At 47.4% G+C, this 21,848-nt stretch overlaps 1 protein-coding gene across 4 annotated transcripts in view; it reads left to right on the top strand.

Moving 5' to 3' along the window:
* Positions 1-21,848, top strand: part of ROR2 (receptor tyrosine kinase like orphan receptor 2) — a 225,546-nt gene that overhangs the window by 46,152 nt on the left and 157,546 nt on the right. The window contains exon 1 of one of the 4 annotated variants that reach the window (XM_054658254.2): positions 17,126-20,534. The exons of the other annotated variants lie outside the window; for them this stretch is intronic. The gene's annotated coding sequence lies outside the window, so the exon portion shown is untranslated. Of the gene's footprint in view, positions 1-17,125; positions 20,535-21,848 lie in introns of those variants that run through there. 4 annotated transcript variants of the gene reach the window in all.

Genomic DNA, 21,848 nt, shown 5'->3' on the forward strand with positions numbered 1-21,848 from the left:
TTGCGTTTGTTTTTGTTCCTCTTTGTCTACAGAGTTGTCGAATGCTCACCGGGAAGGGGTGGGCAGTTGTCCCTTTGGGGATGTTGAGAATGTGGGGAAACCACTTCCCATTTGCTGACTTAGGGGCTGGTTTAGGAGAAAATCTTTGTTCTTCCCTTTACAGAAAATATTTAGGTTGGGGTTGTTTGTTCCAGAAGTGTCTGCCTTGAAAATACTCCATGGAAGAATTTGGAGATGTAGGAATGGCTTAAGTTTTGACTTGAGGAGAAAAAAAAAAGACACAATGAATCGACTTCTTGGGGCCACAGACCACTCCAGCAGCCTCATTTCCATTTATTTTGGGGGCTTGTGTTGTAGAAGTGAGTTGATGCCCGATGGGAAGAACTGGAGCAGATCACCCTTCCCAGACTTTCTTGGGCAGGGGAAGCCAGCGGGTTGGGGTGTGGGCATCTGAGACCCCTCCATGCAGCATCTATCTGGGTTCCTCCTGGGCCGACTGCAGTCAGGGGCACAGAAAAAAAATCCTGTTGCTCTCTGGATGTGGCAGTTTTAATTTTCCATGCACTCATACTTTAGGGGAGAACATGTATTTTTTTAATTTGCTTTTGTTTAAGTATATGTATTTTTTTTCTTTTTTTATCATAGTAAAATATGCATATCATGGAATTTACCATCATAAGTATTGTTTGGTGGCATTAAATGCATTCATATTGTTTTGCAACCATCACCGCCATCCACAGAACTCATTTCATCATCCCCGACAGAAACTCTGCACCCATTAAATAATGCCTCCCCCATCTCCTCCCCCAGACCCTGGCAGCCACCGATTCTACCTTCTGTTTCTATGCATTTGACCACCCTGGGGACCTTGTAGAAGTGGAACATGCAGTCTGTGTCCTTCTGTGACTGGCCCGGTTCCCTTAGCATGCCTTCGAGGCTTATCCATGTTGCAGCATGTGTCAGATTTCCATTCCTAAGGATATGGTTTTTAAATGGTCATTTGTTTTGCCAGTGCAGATAAAATGTTTACATATTAACTCCATGCTGATGAAGCGGTTTCTTCTTACAGCGAGCTTAACAGTGTCCCTTTCTTGTTGCTTCAGTTGAGACTGAGCTCTCCAACTGATGCTGGATGTCTCAGGGAGGGCCCCATGGGGTCTGTTGGGGGTGGGGGCAGGGTCGCCCAAGGAGGGCCCTTGGTGTTAACGGAGATCCTTGGCAGTTCAGGAGGTCTCAGGCGGCTCACAGCCACGACCACCCAGCTCCCCATCGGGAACTGCTTTTGAGATCTGTTTTCAGTAGGGGCCTGAGGCGTGGGAAGGCCCTGGCTGTGAGAGGTACAAGCAGGGTGGGCTTGGTGGAGAGGTGATGGAGGGCCTGGGATTTGGGTTTCCTGGAGGGAAAGAAGGGAAAAGACCCTGACAGCGAAGGGGAAGTTTACTTCATTTTGTGATACCTGAGGATAGAAATTGAGCTTTGGTTTAGAAATTAGATATTTCTACTATGAAGAAAGAATTAAAGGAAAATTGAGAAAACCTTTAAAAATAATTGTTTCTCCTTCCTCTTCTTTGTTGTGTGAGTATCCATCTCTTACTTGTTGACTACTTAGATATGAATCAGGCTGTCATCTGTGGTGGGGAGCCCTTGTGAGTTACTAAATATTTCATCTCCATGAGCCCCAGTTTCTGCATCTGAAAAATAGGAATGTTAACCGTTGTGTGGATTAAATGTTGGGACTGGTTGAATGAATTGAGGGAGGTATTCTGTGCGAATGGCCTCTTTTCCAGTGCCTCTGGCTCTGTTGGCCTGCTGCTCCAGAATTGAGGGTAGGCCCCCCCACCTACACCTGGCAAAGGTACAACTGACTTTTCCTCACACAGTAGCTATGGAAAAATAAACAAAGCTCCTTTTTATTTTTTGCTTTTTTTTTTTTCAGAGCACTCTTTTTTTTTTTTTTTTTTTTTTTTTTTTTTTTTTTTTTTTGAGATGGAGTCTTGCCCTGTCGCCCAGGCTGGAGTGCATTAGTGAGATCATGGCTCGCTGCAACCTCCACCTCCTGGGTTCAAGCAGTTCTCCTGCCTCAGCTTCCTGAGTAGCTGGGATTACAAGCGCATGCAACCATGCCTGGCTAATTTTTGTATTTTTAGTAGAGATGGGGTTTCATCATGTTGGTCAGGCTGGTCTCAAACTCCTCACCTCAGATGATCCGCCTGCCTTAGCCTCCCGAAGTGCTGGGATTACAGGTATGAGCCACCACACCCATCCCAGAGCACTTTTATTTTTAACCCCCTGTAGAAGGCAGATAAGGTACTGAGCCCACATTTGAAATGACGTGAGCCTTTTCTCCTGTTGGAAAACAAAGATCTTAGTTCTAAGTGGGTGGGAAGATAAGCCAGTGAGGACACTGTTGGTTTGATTATACTTGAGGCGACTAGTAAACTATCACTACCTCATAGTTATTGGTGTTTCATGATATCCCACAGGTATCAGAAACATTCACAAACTACTGACATGCAGATTTGCATTTCCCATGGGTACAGTTGGAGATAGTCTAACTTACACTAAATATGCTGTATAATTTATGTGTTACACATACCATGTAACATAGTATACCTATTTATAGTATAGTTTGCATTTCAGAAGAATATAGTTGGGCTGTCAAGTAACACAGTTTTACAAGACAGTTCTTTTCTCTAGTTGAAGGATGGTGGAGTGGAGGGGGATTCTGCCCGACCTTCCTGGCTCTGGATTCAGTCTGGCTGAGCTGAGGGGCCCCTTGTGCAGCTTCCTCGTAGTACACATTAAAAACCCTTCAGCTTAAAAAACAATCTGCCCAGAAGAGGGATTTATAGTCCAGTATCTGATTAAACGATGTGTGTTTCAGTTCCCAGAACTTTGCTTCCTAGTTGCTCTTTTTAATTAATAATGGATTTCCTTCTTAAAAACAGATGTGCATTCTTGGCTTATTATTTTTTTCCCTTCAAGCTGGAACCTATGCCTCTGTTTGCACAGAATTGAGGTGTGAAGTGGGTCTAATGGTCCTGACAATTTGAAGGACTTTTAAGCCTGTGGTTTTGTGACAAGTGCTGACTCTAGGTGGGAGTGGCCTTGGCGGCCCAGCTGCCCCCAGTCCACGGAACCCACGTGCCCCGCGAGGAGTCCTCTCCTGGGGCCTGTCCTGGTTCACTGTCAGCACTCTCTTGCAGAAGCTTGTCGTTTTCCCGCCTCCTTGGCTGCTTTTGAATGTTCTGGATGCCACGCGGCGCCTTCCTCATTTCTTCTTTCCTGCGGGTCCCACGTGCAGGCCCGGCGCCCTCGCGTCCCTGCCAGCCTCTCTTGCTCCAGGCAGCCGGAGGATCGCCCCGCGCCGCCACCGTTCCCTGCGTGGGGGGGGGCCTGCACCAGGGTCGGCTGCCTGCTGTGCCTCTCAGCCGCTGTCATTGACCATCTTGTGCGGGAGGCAGCTGGAGGACTCGCGTCTGCCGTCTGCCCTTCCTGCAGCCCCTTGCGGCGTCCAGTTTGCTTCTGCTTCTGCGCTTGGGCCTCTGGATGCGAGGCTGCTGGGGCCCTGCCCCCCACCCCCTGGCGGCCCTGGGGGACCCGCCGCATCCTGAGCTTATCTGGGGGCCTGCCCAGCACTGGAGGGAGGCTTATCTGGAGCCCTGCTGACTTGCTGTCTGTCAGTTTGCAGGCTTTAAAACTTATCTTACTGGTGAGTGCATCTAGTGGGTTCCAGGCTGGCATTCTTTTGGTCTCTAGGTACTTATCGATTAATGTTTTACTAAATTATCAAGCCCGCATTCACAGGTCAAATGTAGATTTTATACTTTAATAAACTTGGGTCTCATATTCCTAGTTTCCTGGTGGATGTATGTGTTCGAGTGTGCAGATGTGTTGCGTATGTAATGTGTATGTGTGTGTATGCACAGTGCACCTGTGTGTGTGTGTTTGCGACCAGTTTCCTGGTGTATGTGTACGTGTGCGTATGTGTGAGTGCATGTGGGGATTGTGGCGCATGTGTTGTGTGCACACGTTTGTGTGTGAGTGTATATGTGTGTGCTTGTGTGTAGATTCCTGGTGTGTGTGTCTAAGGGTTGAGGTGTCAGGCAGAGCGTGGGGAACTCTGAGGAACTTGGTCCCAGCTGCCCCCTCCTCCCCATCTTTCTCCTTGGGGACGGAGGAGGCTCTGTTCTCTCCTGCCCACCTGCTCAGTGCCAGTTCCCAGCTCTCCTGCTGCTCAGCTCTTAAGCAGACCTTTTTCCCCAGGTGTATCTGCCTATACCTCTTTACCCCATGTGTGCACCTGAAGGCACCGGGACTGGTAGGGTGGTGTTCGCATGCAGCGCACAGGAGGGACACAGGGTTCCATAGTCTCCTTTGACAGAAGAGGAAAGAGGCCAAGCAGGGGACATTGACCTGGGGCCCCACACATGGTAAGTGCTGGGTCCTGCTCTGTCTGCTGCTCCCCAAATATTTGCACAACTGCCCAGCCTCAGCTGTGGCCTGGTGTCTGCAGTCGCCCTTTGCAGAGGCTCCCAGCAGATAATGCCACCTATTTGCCTCATTAGTTCCTGTGCATTTTCTCCAAGATACACTCCTGCTCTGCCATCCCCCACACCCCCTGGGGGCCCTTTCCGGTCCATGTGTTTCTGGAGGACAGAGGTCAGGCCGGAGTCAGCGGAACAGGAAGAGGCCACCTGGTGGGCTCAGGCAGCTCTTGGCGGCTGTTTGTCCTGACACACGTGCTGAAGCGGGCTGCCATTTCCGCTGCCCTCTCTGTTTGGAAAGCAGCCTCTGCTGTTGCTTCATCAGAACAGTAACAGAGTGAAGACCAAGAAGATGCTCAGGCCACGTGGCATCGGGTGTCTGGGGCTTCTCCCAGTTTCCTGGAGTGACTGTGGCCTTGCTCAGCTGTGTGCCAAGCGTGGAAAGCACCTGGTCATGCCCGTTCTGGAGGCAGCTGGGCCTGCCTGCCATCATGTGTCGCTCTGTGCTGCGTCTCCTTCTGCACTGGGGCTGGAGTCAGCCTTGTGACTGATAGTCAGGAGAAGGGTAATCTAAATTCAGCTTTGCAAACAAGATTGTCCTTTTAAAGTCCTGTGAGAGTTGGTGATTTACGGGCATCTCTGGGCAGATGCCCTCCTTGCTAGCATTTCCTCATTGTCCTCATTCCCTGGGGAAGTGGGGCTCTGTGTTGTGCTGGCCACCTGGCTGTACGTTTGTCTTGCCCTTGAAATGGGAACACTTTGTCATGTATAAATCACACCTCCATAAAGTTGTCATGAATAAAGGGGTGGGGTTCTGTAGGACCTCTTGGGGTTGTAATCCTGGCTCTCCAGTGTGTTTTTTGGGCAGATCATTTAGTATCTTGGGTCTCAAATGTCCATCTCTGAAACGGGGACACCACTTCTCTCCCCACAGGGTTTTGTGAGGTTTGGGGCATGGGATATTCACCCAGCACTAAGCACAGTGCCAGCCACATGGTGTTATCCAGATGACAGCTGTCGTCACTCTGGGCTCTTAGTTGGCCACAGGTCACCTTTCCTCCGAGGGAAGTTTGGGACGGAAGTGGTTAGAAAGGCTCTGGACACAAGACTCATTTGCAGAGAAGGAACCAGATAACGGATGCTTCACTAAATTGGCAAAGCCACTTGAGACTTTCTTTCCAGAACCAGTGACCATGAGGGGATCAGTGATTGTGGACAGGCTTGTGGGAGTCAGAGAGGCCCAGGGGTGTGGCCCGAGGGGTTCTCGGGGTGTGTGGACCCCGCCGTGGCAAGGTCAAGATGGAGCCTGTGGGTGGCCCGTCTGGTGCTCCTTCTCCCTTCCTCTTCAGTCTCACCTTCTGTGGCTCCAGGCAGGGGGACTGCACTCTCTGTCCACATGTCCACCTTCCTCACCACACATCCTCAGGTGGATGCAATGATACACACAGGGACTCCCTCAGAAGCAGACCCGTCCTCAGGGAGGGAAGTCTTGGTGACCGGGCCTGGGCTGCCTTTGGAACTCTGGTGTGGACATCCCACTTATTTCTCTTGAGTGTTTTTATTTAGAAAGAAGGGTGAGGCTTGGAGTGAGGCAGCCTCCCCAGGCCCCTTTGTGAGATGCCCCTGGGCCTGGAAGCCTGTCCTCAGCCCACCTGTCTTCTGCTCCACAAGCTCACCCCACATCTTAGGCTCGCCTTCACACCTTTGGCCAGGTGGTTCCCCCACCTGGAATACCCCCCCACCCACTTCCAAATCCTGTTCTTTGGTCAGAGCATCACCCAGTATCACTTTGTTCTTACGACAAAATTTTCCTAAAGCCATGGAAGGTTGTACTAACTATTGACATTATCACCAACCCCATGAGACTATTATTATAACATTTATTAACCACATAACTTTTGGCAATGCCTTAGAGGAGAACATGCCAGAAGACCTGGATCACCTTCTTTCCTCTGTACAAGTGGGATAGGCATGTCTTCCCTGCTTCCCCTTTGGGATTATTTTGGCCTAAAACAAGAGACCATGTTTGATTTCACTTTGAAAATTAAATTGTATAAGTTTAATTGCTAATTTTAATAAGTAGCTTGACTATCAAGTTTAATGGGACTCGAAAGCTCCCAGCCTTTCCCTTAATTTGGGAGCAGTTATTCTGATCACAGTGCTGTGTGGGGAAGGGTGGGGCTCCACAACCCACCCGTGCCTCCTATGCACTTACGGGGTCTACGTGTGCATCCAGCTGCCAGTGCTGCATTGCACCGAACACGGAAGAGGAGCTTTCACGAGGAGCATGGGCCTTCCCCTTCCTTCCCTTTGCTCCCACTCGCTCTTTAAATGAGCTGTGTTACCGGGCAGAGAGGACTTAGGGAGAGCAGCCGAGGGCGGTGGAGCCCAACGGTGTTTGCTGGGGCCTGGCCAAGCAGAAAGCAGAGGCCTGTCAGGAATGATTAAAGAGCCCAGTGTTGGAAAAGAACAGGCCTTTATGTTGGTGGTAAAATGATTAGAAAGTAATAAGAAAAATGCAGGTTTGGACAGAACATTGTTTTGTTTAATCAGTTCTAAGCCCAAATGAAAAAAAAAAAGTGCCCTTAGAAGTAAGTTTAAAAGGGATTACAACATACATGTGAACATTTCTCCCATCTAGTTTATGAGTTTAAACTTTAAGGGGAAGGGGGCAGATAAGTCTCTTATTTCTTGGTGTCCAGTGAGGCAATTTCTCTAATGGGAACCAGAAGCAGAGAGAGTAAGAAACATGCTGATGTGAGCAGGCGCTTTTGAGGTATAAGAAACTGTCAAGTGATTATTCACACTTCTGTTGGCTGCGCAAAATCCGGATATGGTGAGGTCTTTCCAGAAGCCGAAGGAAAAACCTGGAATCTGATCACCTTGTGAGGAGAAATAGGGATCTGAGGAGAATTAATTCTGTTGTTTTTAAAGTGGTGTTTCTGAAGATAAACTGGATGGGGACAGCATTGTGGGGAAGCGGGGGAACCAAGGTTGCATCTTTGATGTTCAGCCAAGACAGAGTCAGGGCTACAAATATACCCAGTGGAGCGGCACTGGCAAGGAAGGACACGCAGTCTAAGGAGAGATGGTCTAGGGGGATGCTGCTTTTTCATCTTCACAATATTGTATGCACTGCGTGAATTTCTCTTCTAGAGGAAGGAAGACAGATTTTGGAAAACTTTTCCAGTAATGTGTTCTATGGATTTCGTCCTTTTTTGCAACATTAACCTTGGGCATTTGTCAAAGATGGAGGCTGTTTGAATATTTTTGAAAGATTGTGACATGGGCTCAAGTTTTCTTGATACACAAGCAGTCTCAGCTGCCACAGGTGTCTGGTGGGAGGTACTGGCACACGGGTGACATGGAGGGACCTTGGCTTCCCTGTATCACCAAATGCCTGAATTACCAACTAAGAGTAGAGTCATTTTTTAAAATAGATTTATGTATTTCTTTTTTCTTTTTTGAGACAGAGTCTCGCTCAGCCGCCCAGGCTGGAGTGCAGTGGCGCGATCTCGGCTCACTGCAACCGCCGTCTTTCATGTTCAAGCGAATTCTCCCGTGTCAGCCTCCCGAGTAGCTGGGATTACAGGCATCTGCCATCATGCCTGCCTAAATTTTGTATTTTAGTAGAGATGGGGTTTCATCATGTTGGCCAGGCTGGTCTTGAACTCCTGACCTCAAGTGATCCGCCCGCCTCAGCCTCCCAAAGTGCTAGGATTACAGGCGTGAGCCACCGTGCCTGGCCTAAATAGATTTATTTTTTAGAACATTTTAGGTTCATAACAAAATAGAGACGAAGGAACAGAGAATTCCCATATTCCCTGTAACCTGCCCAACATCCCCTACCAGAGTGGTGTGTTTTCTACAATTGATGAATCTATATTGATATATCATTATCACCCAGAGTCCATAGTTTACCTTAGGGTTCACTTTTGGTGCTGTATGTTCTGTGGGTTTGAACAAATGTAAAATGATATGTGTCTACCATGATAGTATCATACAGATATTTTTCAATGCCGTAAAAATTTTCTGTATTCCACTTATTCATCCCTTCCTCCCCAATCCCTGGCAATCACATGTCTCCATAGTTTTACCTTTTCTAGATGTCTTACAGTTGGAATCATATAGTATGTAGTTCTTTCAGATTGGATTCTTTCATTTAGCAATAGGCATTTAAGTTTGCTCTATCTCTTTTCATGGTTTGATAGCTCATTTCTTTTTAGTGCTGAATATTTCATCCACTAGATGTACCACAATTTGTGTACCCTCTTACCTGCTGAAGGACATCTGCTTCCAAGTTTTGGCAATTATGAATGAAGCTGCTGTAAATATCCTTGTGCAGGTTTTTGTGTGGACATAAGTTTTCATCTCCTTATACCAAGGAGTGTGATTGCTAGAACATAGGGTAAGAGTGTGTTTAGCTTTGTAAGAAACCATCAAACTGTCTTCCTCAGTGGCTGTACCATTTTGCATTCTCATGAGCAGTGAATGGGAACTCCTGTTGCTCCACATCCTCCCAGCATTTGGTGTCATCAGTGTTTGGGATAGGAGGAGCTTTCAGGGGAGAAATAATTAAGCATACTGAAGGAACTGGAAAGGACAGAATTCCCCTCCACTCTCAAGAATAACAATGGAAATGCCCAGGGCATCTGATGTTTAAAACTGTAGTTCTGGGCATATTTTGGGCACTCACAAGTTCTCTGTGAGAATGTTCAGTTTAAACTCATTGTGTTTTTGCACAGCCAACAGAAGTGAATAATCACTTGACAGTTTCTTATACCTCGAATGTGCCTGCTCACATCAGCATGTTTCTTACTCTCTCTGCTTCTGGTTCCCATTAGAGAAATTGCCTCACTGGACACCAAGAAATAGGAATTTATATGCTCCCTTCCCCTTAAAGTTTAAGCTCATTATGTTTTTCTCCTCAATGGTATCTAAAATCCGTGTTAATCAGTTAGCAGACACACATGTTATGATGCCAGGGGAGATCAGATGAGGCTGAGGCCCCTTGTGCAAATGAAGGTGGGGAACAAGGGACCCAAGCATTGGCATGTCTGAGAGAAGAGACTTCTTGGTAGAGGGAGTGGCCAGTGCAAAGGCCCCGTGGCTGGAGCAAGCTTGGTGTGTTCAAGGAAGAGCAGGGGCCAGTGAACCTAGAGGTGGGTGCTGGGAGAGTGACGGGGCTGGAGTTGGGGAGCAGGGACCAGTCACAAGGGCTGTGCAGGCCACAGTGAGAACTTGGATTTCATCCTGTGTGCATTGGGAAGCTTTTGGAAGGCTTTCAGCAGGGGAATGTTGTGACTTAGTTTTATGCTAAAAAAAACACCCTCTGATGGGTACAGAGTTTCAGTTGTGCAAAGTGAAAAGAATTCTGGAGATAGATGGTGATGGTGGTTGCCAACAGTGTGAATGTACTTAAAGCCCCAGAACTGTCCATTTAGAGATGGTTAAGATGGTAAATTTTATGCTATTTTGGGTAAAAAGTCTCTCCGAAATGGCAGGAGAGTGTGGCAGGGGAGAGGATGGTGGTTTGGATTGGATGGGTGGTATGGAGTATTGATCAGTGGCGGGATACAGTTTGAAGGTAGAGGGAGAGGCACTGGCTGTTGAAGGAGTCTTGGATGTGAATATCTTCTGTTACATATGTGGTGTATTAGTCTGGGCCCTCTGAGATGCAAACTCCCAAAGGGGATTAGAGGTGCAAAACATTTATTAGGGAAATGACTAAAATGAGTAAAATGGGAAGAATAGGCAGGGGTTGTTGGGAGAGTCACCAGCCTGCCGTGAGGCGTGTCCCCCAGTGGAGGGGTGTGGGGAAGAAGGGTTGGTGCAAGGACCTCAGCCTGCAATTTTTTTTTTTTTTTTAAGACAGAGTCACACTTACTCTGTCACCCAGGCTGGAGTGCAGTGGCATGATCTTGGCTCACTGCAACCGCCGCCTTCCTGGTTCAAGCAATTCTCCTGCCTCGGCCCCCTGAGTAGCTGGGACTACAGGCGTGTACCACCACACCCAGCTAATTTTTGTATTTTTAGATTCTCCTGTCTTGGCCTCCCAAAGTGCTAGGATTACAGACATGAGCCACCACGCCCAGCTTCAGCCTGGGGTTCTGTCTGGCCAAGTCGGCAGGGGTGTCTCCTAGCCAAAGCTAGCCATCAGAGGTGTCCTGTATCTTCCAGTGCCAGGCATGCTGGAATGTCCTTGTCTGTGGGAAGAGTGGCCTTGGGGTCCTGACTCAGTGTCCCCTTGCAGTGAGAGGTCTGAGAAGCTTGCTCCCATGGTTACCACAGGTGGACTTTTCACTTCACCCTTGGTTTCTTTTGTTGAGCAGAAGTTTAAAAATGATTGTAAATTCATCAATGTACTTTATAGTATAGACCCCAGGCCCTCACAAGGATAGTACAAAAGAAAAAGTATCTGTGGCCAGGCATGGTGGCTCACGCCTGTAATCCCAGCACTTTGGGAGGCTGAGGCGGGTGGATCATGAGGTCAAGAGATTGAGACCATCCTGGCCAACATGGTGAAACCCCGTCTCTACTAAAAAAATACAAAAATTAGCCGGGTGTGGTGGCGGGCACCTGTAGTCCCAGCTACTCAGGGGGCTGAGGCAGGAGAATTACTTGAACCCGGGAGGTGGAGGTTGCAGTGAGCTGAGATCACACTACTGCACTCCAGCCTGGCAACAGAGCAAGACTCCATCTGAAAAAAAAAAAAAAGAAAAGAAAAGAAAAAGAAAAAGAATCTGCCATTCTGAGGTAAAATAGAAAAAAAAATCCAACACTTAGGTCAGGTGCTGGTGTAAGCTCTTTATATAGTTTAATCTGTTTCATCCCCTCAAGAACCCATTGAGATAGGTATAGAGTTACCCCACTTAACAAATGAGAAAACTGAGGCATGGGCGGGGTAAGGGACTTGCCCAAGGTGGGAGCCAGGGTGCCAGGAACTGGGGTTCTGTCCCAGGCTGCTCTGCCCTTCTGCAGACGATGGCAGAATTTGAAGATGCCCCAAGTTTCCCACCTGCCGGTGCACTTACCTAAGGCCCTACCCAAGGATATGCTGATGGAGGGTTTCCCTTTCATCACTAGGTTGTGTTGTGTGGCACGGTGAGTTTAGAAAGGGAGATTATCTGGCCAGTTTGGCTTCATCACAGGAGCCTAGAGGTTGGGACAGGAAGTCAAAGATTGAAACTGTGAGAAGGATTTGATGTGCCTGTGCTGGCTTTTTTTTTTTTTTTTTTCTTTTTAGACAGATTCTTGTTCTGTTGCCCAGCCTGGAGTGCAGTGGCGCGATCTCGGTTCACTGCAACCTCTGCCTCCTGGGTTCAAGCAGTTCTTCTGCCTCATTCTCCTAAGTAGCTGGGACTACAGGTGTCCACCACCACGCCTGGCTAATTTTTGTATTTTTAGTAGAGATAGGTTTTCACCATATTGGCCAGGCTGGTCTTGAACTCCTGACCTCAAGTGATTCTCCCGTCTTGGCCTCCTAAAGTGCTGGGATTACGGGTGTGAGCCACCATGCCCAGCCCCTGTGCTGGCTTTAAAGGTGAGGAGCCCAGGGCCGGGAATGTGGGCAGCCTCCAGGAGCCGAGAGGGGCTGCAGCCCACACCCAGCAAGGAAACAGGGATGCAGTCCTGCAACCAAAAGGAACGGAATATGGACAACAACCTGAATGAACCTGCAAAAGATTCTTTCCCTGGGCCTCTAGAAAGGAACACAGCTAGGGCCGGGTGCGGTAGCTCACGCCTGTAATCCCCGCACTTTGGGAGGCCGAGGCAGGTGGATCACCAGAGGTCAGGAGTTTGAGACCATCCTGGCCAACATGGTGAAACCCCGTCTCTACTAAAAATACAAAAATTAGCCGGGAGTGGTGTTGGGTGCCTGTAATCCCAGCTACTCAGGAGGCTGAGGCAGGAGAATTGCTTGAACCTGGGAGGCGGAGGTTGCAGGAGCAGAGGTTGCAGTGAGATCGTGCCACTGCACTCCAGCCTGGGTGACAAGTGAGACTCCATCTCAAAAGAAGAAAAAAAAAAAAAAAAAAAAGAAAGGAACAGCCCTGCTGACAACTTGATATTTAGCTGTGTAAGAGGTGGGAACCCAGCCATGCTCTTCTTAGACTTCTGATGTACAGAACCGTAACTTAATACATAGTTGGTGTTTAGAAAAGCTGCTAAGTTTGAGGCAATTTGTTATGTAACAGTAGAAAACTAAAATATCAAACTACAGATGCCCTCTGAACACTTGAAAATAGAGATGGAAAAGTCCTGCATAGAATTTAGCAAATAAGCCCTGGTACTATGTTAAAAGAACAACAGCAATTCTGGGATGGTTCAGCATTAAAAAAATCCACATGAGGGCATTTTAATTTTAGAGGGAAAAATCATCTCAGTGGATGCTATAAATGCTTGTGCTAAATGTCAGCATTCTTTGCTGACATTAGCAAAATAGGCCTAGTTAACTCCATAAAAGGATTCTTTCAAAGACCTTCAGTGAATATTCCATTTCAAGATAAAACACAGGAGAAGATACAGATTTCTGTTGTCACCGTTACTGTCCAGTGCTGCTCTGGTCGTCCCAGCCAATACGATAATTAGAAAAGATAAGAGCAAGCTCTCACTATTTGTAGGTAATAAACTGGAAAATTCGAGGGAATCAACTGACAACTATTGAAACTTAAGGAGAGCAAGGTGGCCACATGTTAATTAACATAGGAAACCCATTAGCTTCCGGATGCATTGCTAGGGGCCTCTTTGAACCAAAAACTATAAAACACTTAGGAATAAGTTTAATAAGGAGTACAGCATCTATAAGTTTAATAAGGAGTGCAGCGTCTACGAGAAGAAAACCATAACACTTACTTATGTTTGTTGTTAATCAAAATCCCAAAAGGTATGAGAAGTCTTCTTAGTGAATATCAAAGAAAAAGAAATGAAGAAAAAGCTTTACAGGAGAAGATTCCTGCCTCCTTATGTGGAACTCGTTCATTCCACAGTTAGCGTTTCCCTGCTTGAGGCCGACAGTGGCTCCCTGGCCCCTGTGCCTGGGTCCGTACCCAAGGTGGGTCCTTGCTGGTCCTGCTGGTGTCTCCATCGGTGGCCCTTTGGGCTGCTCTCTGGTTCTGGATTTTCTCTTCCGACTTTCTTCCAGAAAGAGGGAAAGAAGTTACCATTTTAAGAGCAATCCATCCTAAGAACACCTCTGACCCTCACTGGGCTCTTACTACTCACTTGGCTGAAGCCACTAACTCCCCTGCCCTGGGGTCCAGTCAGTGTGGGAGAAAAAGCCCTGGAGACTTTTTGCCTGTTCTGGTTGGCTCAGCCAGGAGCTTTGGCTACAGGAATGGTAACCCCCTCCCCGCTAATATTATACCCACTGTTCTTATGGGCCGAAGCCAGGATTATTCTGGAGCTTTTTGCTGTGCAGAGTGTGTCTCCCGTGTGGGTCAGCCATAAAACAATATCATTTCTCCCTCTGAAGGCTCCTCAAGGAGGCGGGGTGCACAAATGTAGATTATAAAGCTTAGCGCTAAGTTTTTGGGCTTCAAGAAATTCCTGAGTTAGCCTTTCCAAAGCCAGGTCCTTGGCCCAGTTTTAGGGAGTTAGTGTGTTGTGTGCAGAGAGTTTTGGCGTCTGATGTTGGCTTTGGCATTTGTCATGAGCCCACTGACTGCTTCAGATGGAAGGGACCGTAGTGGTCTTCCGGCCCGCCCTGTAGGTGTGGGCAGCTATGCAGCCTGTACAGAGTGAGGGGGTCTGTCCGGGTCCACACAGAGAGGGTCAGCAGCTCTAGGTCTGGAGTCGCCTGGCAACAGAAACAGAGACGCCGAGGCACCCCCCAACCACGTCTAGCATGCAGTATGTCTAGTGTGCGTGGACATACCTTTTCTGTCCTATTGGGGCGCCTTCATGGTATAGATTTGAGACAGGCACCTTCACAGTGTGTCCACCTGAGGGTGTGATCTGCCCAGTAGCCCAGTGTTGTGTGCCTGGGGCCCTGGGACTCCTGGCTCCTCTGTCCTTGTCCCTGTCCTCACTCAGGGCTTGGGAGTGGGTCCCACACTCGGCAGCTTCAGCTTTGCAGGCAGCGGTTGCTCCTTCCTTGGTACCAGGTGTTCCCACTCTCAGGAAGTGTCCCAGGACTGTGGAATCCTCTTACCGGTCTCACTGGAAAGTAAGATTTAGTATTTTATTGGCTAGGCATGGGGGAATGAAGCTCCAGCTCTCTATTTTATTACATGGTCTCTCTTCCAAATGAGGTTATTCTGTGATCATTTGTTTTTCCAAGAAGTTGTTCAGAGTCAGTTAGAAAGCAAAGAAAAAATGGGAGAGCCATAAACATGAAAAAAATGGAAGAGCCATAAACATGAAAAAAAAAAGGAAGAAGAACCTCACCAACCTGCTTCGTGGACAGCCTGTCACACTAGAGTGGGCTTTGGCAGCAGAGAGGAGTGAGTAAAGAAAGGACATTGCTTCCCGTGCAGGACACAGCCAGCCAGAGGTCTCTGAGCATCGCCAGCCCCCTTTCCAGTCTTGCCAGTGATTTCCTCCTGCTCGTTTTGTCCAGTTGCCCCTTGTTTCTTATTAATGCACATGGACACATGTTTTATTCTGCCATTTCTGAGCAAGTGGTGTGGCCTCGATCACCCTCTGAGAGCAGAGTGGAAGAGGACGCATGGGCAGGGAGGCAGAAGTGTTGATTACAGCTTCAATCGCATCCCAGCCTGGCTTCACTTGTTCCTGGGTAGGACAGAGACATTAAGCCAGGAAGGAGTTTTAGGAGTGTCTTGTAGTAGTGGCTAGAGATCTAGGATGAAATGGTGTCTTCATTGAGTCTTGCAGGAGGGTATCAGCGTCCAGTGGAAGAGGAGGTTGTGATTCTTACCCAGGTGTGTTCCTGCATCTGCGTCCTCTAATCTGGCACTATTTGCTTCCCATTGAGCAGTGGTGTTTGTAGTCCATTGTTTGTACCTTTAAGTCTTTAAACCCATGTTCAGCTATGCTCTAAATAAATGGATCTCAAAACTATAAACAGGCAGTTCACTAGGAGGAGACCTTCCAAACACTCATGAACCTGGGAAACACAGTTAAAATCACAAGGAAGTAACATCAAATTCACAAAAGTCTAGAAAAAGCATTGATGCCATCAAATTTACAAAAATATAGAAGTCTGACAATACGAAGTGTTGGCAAAAATGTGTTATGGAGGCTGGGCATGGTGGCTCACGCTTGTAATCCCAGCACTTTGGGAGGCCGAGGCGGGCAGATCACGAGGTCAGGAGTTTGAGACCAGCCTGACCAACATGGCAAAACCCCGTCTCTGCTAAAAATACAAAAATTAGCTGGGAGTGGTGGCTCGTGCCTGTAATCCCAGCTACGCAGGAGGCTGAGGCAGGAGAATTGCTTCAACCTGGGAGGCAGAGGTTGCAGTGAGCTGTGATGGCACCACTGCACTCCAGCCTGGGCGACAGAGTGAGACTCCATCTCAAAAAAAAAAAAAAAATAAAATAATAAGAGAAAAAAAGTGTTATGGAGAGAAGAAGCTGCTAGAGGGCGTTGAATTTGTACGCCCCGTTATACCTACATTATTGGGCAATTTAGCAATTACTGGAAAAGCTGAATCATGCTTCTCCTACTCAGTGCAATTGCATTCCCAGGCATAGGTCAGAGAACCCCTCAGATAAGGGCGCAAGGAAACCATAAGGGGAATGTTCATAACAGCTTTGGAATTTGCAAAAACTGCAAGTAACCCAAATGTTCACCCACAGAACAGTGGGAAAAAACTTGTGATATATTTATTGACTGGAGCCACATGTTCAAACATAGATCTCACAGCTTAGCATTGAGCAGGAAATACAAGTTGTAGGAGGCTTGATATTTATGTAAAGGTTAAACCTATGCAAGGAAATCTTGCGTACTGCTCTGGGATACATACTGTAGGGAAGTACTATATTAATATAAACTCAGGATTGTGGGTGCCATTGGAGGGGGGCTTGAGAAAAGAATAAGCCTTTCATTTGGCCTGGTGTGTTCATTCACTTTTTTGGAATGCATCTGAAATATTACATACCTAATTAAAATACTGTATTTCCAAACCTATAAAACCGATGGCAACTTTCAAATAATTGGATGTTAGAAATGGAACTCTCAAAAGATTTCCTCCTCCCCACGAATGTACCCTTTGCCTAGGATGGGAGGCTGTCACCTGGAGTAGCAACCCAAGGCCCTCGACCGCAGGGGTCCTAGCAAGCCTTGCCTTTGTGCATCTGCTCTGGGAGCCAGAGAAGTTGAAAGCGGCCTCACTCGGGATTTTTGAAGAGGTTGAATTTCCCGACAGTCCTGGATAAAAGACACGGCAGGCAGTCTGACTGTCAGGGGAGTCCCTTCTGGGTCTGTATTTATATATCCCTAGGAATCCTCTCCTGCGGGCTCTTAAATGGTAAGTAGTGGGTTTGTGACCTGTGGTGAGAAGAAAGATGCCCCAGCAGGTAACGTTATCTTTTCCTTTCATCTGTGAATCTCCCTGCTGCAGGCAAAGCACCCCTGAGTCCTGCAATTACAGCCTTCCCACCCCCAAGCTGAAAAACCTGATTTTCTTCAGGAGAAGAGAAACCTCATCCCGGGAGCGGAATTTGGTTTGTATTTCCCGAGTAGAGGCGGTGTGGTCAGGGATCGCTTAACCCTCCGGAGCAGCCCGGGCCGGGCGTTGCCGGGAAGGGCGGGGCGGGGGGGTGGTGGTCCCGGGTCCCCTCGTCAGGGCAGGAAGGGGCTGTGACTCGGGCGGAGGGGCTGCCGCGGCGTGCGTGGGTGCACAGTCGGTGGTGTAAGCAGAGACCCTGGTGTAGACAGATCGCGGTGTGGGGAGGAAGCAAGTGGGTGTGCAGAGGCCGTGGTGTAGACAGACGCCGACGTCTACCGGCCCACGCTGTCGGTCCAGTTCTGTCTAGCTCTGCACCCTGGAAATGGCGAGGGGAGGGGGAGAATGATGGCCCTGATGGGTCCCCGCTGGCTCCAACAATCTGGGCTGTTCACATGGCCTCCTCTCCTGCTCCTCTAAATGTGAAACCCCTTTAAGATGGCATCTTTATGTCTCCAGAAGATAAATGCGCCTTTTAAAAAGTAACCATGGCCGGGGGCGGTAGCTCATGCCCGTAATCCCAGCACTTTGGGGAGGCTGAGGCGGGTGGATCAGTTGAGGTCAGGAGTTCGAGACGAGCCTGACCAACATGGTGAAATCCCGTCTCTACTAAAAATACAAAATTAGCCGGACATAGTGGTGCACGCCTGTAATCCCAGCTACTCAGGAGAGGCTGAGGCAGGAAAATCGCTTGAACCCCGGAAGCGGAGGTTGCAGTGAGCTGAGATCGCGACATTGTACTCCAGCCTGGGCAAGAAGAGTGAAATTATGTCTCAAAAAAAAAAAAAAAAAACAAAAAAACAAAAAAACAAAAACCATACTGCTACTTAAAAAGGCACTTCCTAATATAAAATATTCACAGTTCACATTTTCCTGTTTATTTCATGAGTTTTATTTTGTGTGTTATTCAACAGGATTTAGATAAGACCTAGGTATTTTGATTCGTTGATTTGATTTAAACGCATCACAGTGGTCATGTGGGAGAAAAATCAGAACCTTGGGGCAGGGCTTTTGTAGATCACTTTTAGGGTTCCCTGTTGTTTCTATTTGGAATTACATTTTGGCGGGGACCAGCATGTTTCCAGATCTCGGTCTCACCCAGGCATTTGGCCTCTCCTTCCCTTAGGTCCCATGTCATAGCCACCCTGGTGCAGGCCCAGGCGGGAGCCACACGCTGCTCAGTCCTGGGGAATCCCAAGCCCCTCCACTCTGTGCAAGGAATGGAGATAATGGGCTGAGAATTAGGTTTTATTAAAAGCAAAGCCCTTGAAGGATGGTTATTCCTGCCTGGAGATCCCACAGTAGGGCCTTTGGAGTGATAGACATCCGCATCTCCCTCCACACCCTGCCCTACCCCCCCCCCCCACCCCCAAAGCTTCAACAAAGGCTCCTTTTTAAAGTTTTCCGGTGCCCTTTGCTCTTTGTTTGCCTTCCCGCTTTGTTCTCTGGCCAGCTGCAGGCCACACTGCCATTTGGAAAGGAGTTTCCTTGGGTTTGATTGACAAATGGGAGAGAATTGGGATGCAGAGGCTCATGCCTTCCAGAGAATATTTTGGAGAAAGGTGGGAACTAGAGAGAGCTGCTGGCTTTGCAATGTTGGGTTCTGAGAACTACCAGGGGTGGGGTTCGTGAGCACACACAGGCTTGTTAGCTCTTTAAGTTCGCGAGGCTTTAAGTTCTTAAGGCTTTGTAAGCTTGCAGTGATAACACAGAAAATACCAAGTTAAGGCAATAAAATGGTCTCCCCAACCAACTGATCACTTCCCAGCACAGGAAGTTGATGACTTAATTTAGAAAATATGATTTTAAAAATTGGCCTCAAAGCGTTTTTGGACTCAGTTCTGTGCATGTTAATATGTATCCAGATTATATCCTGACATTCATTTAGAAAAAAAAAGACTAAAAAATTTTGCCAAACTGGAAATGGAGACGTGTTATGGTCTGTGGATGGGAAGAGTCTTGAATGTGTATGACAGCCCGCAGGATGTGTTAGCTCCGGTTCCAGCCAAAAATCCAAGAGAGTAATGAGTTTGTCAGATATCGTCAGATCAGGGAGAAGATTTAGATAAAACCCTTCAGCATTAATATTCTGGCAATATTAAAAACTATCTTAGAAAACCAGGCCTGGGGATTGGGGAATGGAGAATACAGAATTTCTGTACCTAGAAGGCCCCCCACAAGCCTTTTTTTTTTTTTTTAAAGGTAATCAAAGGTAAGTGGAGAGTAAGTAATTCTTTTTGTAGGCCAATTAGACAAGTCATGCCTGAAGCCTCCCCCCACCCCCCATGACTCCTGGAGGAGACTGAGACTCCCTGTCACAGGGGTACCCACCAACACACATCCCTGCTGGTTGAGATCTGAAATGCTTATCTGAACAGCCTTGGCTGGTCTGTTGCTGCCTGTGTTTATTTGGATGTATTTCAGCAGAAGCCATCCCACAGACAGGAGAGGTGGGTTTTATGAGATGGTGTTGAATGAGGGACAGGTCAAACTGAAACCTAATTGACAGATGATCAGATTGGTGAAACCAGAGAGAAAAGAAAGGGATTAGTACTCAAGTACCTTGACTTCAGAAGTACAGAGCTTCCCTTTGGTGACTCCTTCAGCTCCATTTTTGTTGAGTGAGCTTTGGTTCTAGCTCCGTGGTAGGATGGTGAGTGTGCTTTCTCTCTGGGTTTCTTTTGTGTACTTGTCTCAATGGCCATAACGTGGCACTGCATTGGTGTGAAATCCCCTGAGATTTTACCTCCAGATGCAACTCATGCTAGATAGGGGCCCTGGGTAGGGGGCTGAGAAGGGGGTTCCGAGGCCACCAGGACCTTGGAAGGGGAAGGGATTTTGGTGGTGATTTAAGCGCTAGCAAGGGCTCTGTTGGAAATGATTCACTAACTTCCTGCAAGGACACTTCAGAGGTGTGATGGGCAGTAGTACAGTGGGTGGGGTGTGTTTCTTGTTTGGAGTGAGAGAGGGTTCTGGTGCGTAGGTGTCTCATTCCAAGGCCTCTTGTCCATCAAATTCTGTTGGGCAGCACTGTCCAATAGAATTTTCTACAATGATAGAAATGTTCTATATTTGTCATGTCCAAATCAGTAGCCTGCAGCCACATGTCCCTATTGAGCACTGGAAATATGATTAGTGTGAATGAAGAACTGCATTTCTGATCTTACTACTTGATTTTAATTAATTTAAATGTAAAGAGCCCCATGTGGCTAGTGGCTACTATATTGGACAGTGCTGTTACAGAGCTCCAGCTATCACCTTAATAATTTTATATCATCCGTACAAAACAGTGAAGAAAATGTGAGTGGGAAACATGAAGAGTGATGAAATGAACAAGTTGAGTGACTCCCACCCTGTTGAAGAGATTGAACTTCATCCCCAGTTCCTGTGAAGCTTTCTGGATCTCGTCTTCCAAGGTGGTGATGGTCCTCTGTTTTGTGTTAATAATTCCTGTACTTTGTAGTTTTGCCATATAGGACAGGCCAACTATCCTTTAGTCTGAAATGCTTGGAAACAGAAGTGTTTCAGATTTGGGTTTTGTACCATACATACAGGTTATGCATCTCTAATCTAAAAATCCGAAATCTGAAGTACTCCAGTGAGCATTTCCTTGGAGCATCATGTTGGCACTCAAAGTGTTTCAGACTTTGGAACATTTCAGAGTTCTTGTTTCAGATTAGAAATATTCAACCTGTAGTATATATCTCTATTAGTTTTCTGGGACTGCCATAACGAAGTCCCACAGGCTGGGCTGCTGAAACAACAGGCATTTACTTTCTCCCAGTTCTGAAGGCTGGAAGTCCCAGATCAGGTGTCAGCAGGGGTGACTTCTCCTGCCTTTCTCCTTGGCTGGCAGATGGCGCCTTTCTCCCTCTGTTTTCACATGGGCACCTCTCTGTGTCTGAGTCCTCATCTGCTCTTCTTATGACATCTGTCTTCGTGGATTAGGGTCCACCCTAATGACTTCATTTTAACTGAATTACTCTTTTAAAAACCTTATCCCCAAACACAGTCATATTTTGAGGTCCTGGGGTTAGGATTTTAAGGTACAATTTTGGAGAGACACAATTCAGTTCATAACAATCCATAAACGCAGATTGCTTAGTTTTGCCTGTTTTTGACCTTTTGATAAGTGGAGGCATGTCGTATATATTTTTTCGTTCAGCATTTTCACTGCCTCTTCATGGTCAATTGGAGACCACCTTCCAGCTCTCATGGGGAATGGATTGTCTTGGTCATGGGCTAGTTTTTTTTTTTTTTTTTTTTTTTTGAGACAGAGTCTCACATTGTCGCCTGGGCTGGAGTGCAATGGCATGATCTAGGTTCACTGCAACCTCCGCCTCCCGGGTTCAAGTGATTCTTCTGCCTCAGCCTCCCTAGTAGCTGGGATTACAGGCACCCGCCATCATGCCTGGGTAATTTTTTGTATTTTTAGTAGAGATAGGGTTTCACTATGTTGGCCAGGCTTGTCTCAAACTCCTGACCTCATGATCCACCCGCCTCAGCCTCCCAAAGTATTAGAATTACAGGCATGAGCCACCGTGCCTGGCTGGTCATAGGCTAGTTCTATAGACTGAGCTGTGAGCTCTGGGTTCTCATTCAAGGTCGAAAGGACAGGAACCAAACTGTCCTAATTGTAGGCTCCTCAGGCTTCTCCCTGTACATGACAAGGAGAGGTGGCTCCTGTGTGGAACCCTACACTCCATTTGCCCAGCTAGATAGATGCCCGA

The sequence above is a fragment of the Pan troglodytes genome, chromosome 11 (genome assembly GCF_028858775.2).
Source record: "Pan troglodytes isolate AG18354 chromosome 11, NHGRI_mPanTro3-v2.0_pri, whole genome shotgun sequence".
In the NCBI taxonomy this organism is placed as follows: Eukaryota; Metazoa; Chordata; class Mammalia; order Primates; family Hominidae; genus Pan; species Pan troglodytes.